The sequence below is a fragment of the Marmota marmota genome, unplaced genomic scaffold (assembly GCF_001458135.2).
Source record: "Marmota marmota marmota unplaced genomic scaffold, marMar, whole genome shotgun sequence".
Taxonomy (NCBI): domain Eukaryota; kingdom Metazoa; phylum Chordata; class Mammalia; order Rodentia; family Sciuridae; genus Marmota; species Marmota marmota.
This window is the reverse complement of record NW_026000164.1, coordinates 1731927-1734493: the sequence shown is the minus strand read 5'-3', so window position 1 is coordinate 1734493 and position 2567 is coordinate 1731927. Positions and strand designations below refer to the sequence as shown.

Below are 2567 nucleotides of genomic sequence, written 5' to 3'. Positions count from 1 at the left end.
CTTGAGCATGCCAGGTGAGCATGCTGACACTGAGCTACATACCCAGTCCTGGAGGATTTTTTTTTTTTTTTAAATCAAATAGTTGAGATCTTTCGCCATCATATGATCGCAAATACTTTCCATAGTTTGTCATTTGTCTTTAACTTTTCAAATATCATTTGTCATATGCTTATTTATGCAGTCTCATTATTTGTTTCTTTTCCTTCTCACTACGATGTATAGTGTCTTAGAAAAGAATTTTGCCAATATTATAAATTCACATGCCTATATTTTATACTCACTGATCTTATATTTATTTTCATTTTTTGCATTTAAATACTGTACTAATTAATATGTACACTATAGCAATACTATATTGCTTTAGTATATTACTAATTTAGTAATAATATTAATAGTTAACATTTAGTTCTTTCTATTGCCAATCACTATTTTAGGCACTTATTTAATTTATCTTGTTATAATTTACCTTATTTAACTTTTCACAATAACTAATGAGGAATGTATGATTATTACATCCCTTTGACTAGGAAGCTAAGGCTCAAAGGCTCATATAATTTGCTGTCACCCTGCCTAGTAAGGGGCAGAGCCTGCAGGCTTCTCCCTGATGTTTGAATGCTCCTTCTCCGCCACAGCTTATGGCTAAGGTTGGAAGGTCCCAAGACCAAAGGTTCCAAAACCACCCACTCAGAAGCCTGGACTTGAAGTTCTCACTGTGCTCAACAAAAGCTGAGCGAAATTCATGAGAAATGTTTTAATCTATTAACACCCATCACAGAGGTCTAGACATCACTGTAAATCCTGTAGTACACAAGTGAGACTCCTGAACTATTTGCAGAGATGGATGCTCAGGTCTGCTAGGCAGGCTACTCAGGGGTAAACCCATCTGAGCAGGGAAGGCTCTTTCTCTCTTTCCCTATCCTTCCCCTTTCCTTCCTAAGCTGTGACTAGGCCACTTGTTTCACACTATTTTTTTAGCATTTGTGTATCTGTATCAAGGCTAAAATATCTGCCTGCCAGGTTCCTAGTGAAAAGGAATCCTGAGGGGGAGGGGAGAAAGACAAGGAATCCTAGGAATATTGCTCCTCAATTGCACAGCACTTCAGATATTACAAAGCATTTTCATATTCAAACATTATCTCTTTTGAGTCTCAAGACCACTCAGTGGTCTACTCAGGAAATTGAATCTGAAGAAACTGAGAATCAGAGGTTACTGTCTAACTTGGTCAAGACCCCCTGGTTAGGAATAAAACCAGGACAGTTGACATCTATCTGTTCTCATTGATGCACCGACGATGGACACCTTTGTGGATCTTAGCACCAAAGCCAAGATGTCCATTTTGGGTCTGGGCTCCTTAAAGTCTATCCTAGGCAAAGTCAAAGAGGTCATGAAGGTGGCCATTGATGCAGGATATCACTGCACAGAGTGGCTACATCTGTCAAAATGAGAACAGGGAGAAAGAAGCCATGCAAGAGGAGGCTGGAAGCAAGAGGACCTCTTCTTGGTTAGCAACTGGGGTGCACCTTCTTCAAAAGAAGGCTTCGTGAGGAAGCCTTTGGAAGACCCTCGAGGATCTGAAACTGGACTGTATGGACATCTATCTTATTCATGAGTCACAAGGATTTCAGCCTGGGAAGGAGTTATTTCTCCAAGACTCTGAAGGCAAGAGCATCACCAGTAAATCAACACCCCTGGATCCGGTGAGGCCCTGGAGGAAGGAGCTGGTGGACGAGGGTGGGGAAAGTCCTTGGTGTCTCCAGCTTCAACCATTCCAGATTGAGAGGATCTTGAACAAGTCTGGACTCAAATAAAAGCCAGTGATTAATCAGGTGGAGTGTTGCCCATGTCTCACCCAGGAGGAGTGGATCCGGGACTGCTCTTCAAGGGTACCAGTGTCAACAACCTACAGCCCTTCATGCTCTCCAGATAGACATCGGGCCAAGCCAGAGGACTCTTCACAAGGGAGGACCCCATGATTAAGGAGATTGCTGCAAAGCACAAAACATCCCCGGCCCAGGTTCTGATCTGGTTCCAGATCCAGAGGAATGTGGTGGTGATTCCTGAGTCTCTGACACCAGCAAGTACTGTCAAGAACTTCCAGATCTTTGATTTCATACTGAGTGATGAAGAGATGGTGGCCAAACCCAGCTTTCACAGAAATCCGAGGTCCTGCGTCCTGCTGCCCAGGCTCATTTGGGAGACTGTCCCTTCAATGCCATACTGAAGCTGAATCTTCTAAGATGGCCTGGTGGAGAATCTCTCTTCACTTAAGTGGAACTTACTCCCCTGAGGACCATTTTGGCCAAGTGAAATCATACTACGCCTGTCAGGGTTCTAGGTCAGAATCTAGGCAAGGTTTAAAAACATTCTTTATTGGTGCATTATAATTATACATAATGGAGTTCATTATGCCTTAATCAAACATGCATGTAACATAATTTGCTCCAGCCCCTCCCCCTGCCCCAGGCAAGGTTTTATTGAGATCCATATGTTGAACCAGGAGAAGACTCTCTCAGGGAAGTCTAGCTCCAAGAAGAAATGACTATTTCTTCCACTTACTTGATCTGAC

The 2567-nt window shown here is 42.6% G+C and overlaps 1 pseudogene; it reads left to right on the top strand.

Moving 5' to 3' along the window:
- The first annotated feature begins 1292 nt into the window (after positions 1-1292).
- Positions 1293-2222, top strand: LOC107149070 (annotated as a pseudogene).
- The last annotated feature ends 345 nt before the right edge of the window (positions 2223-2567 follow it).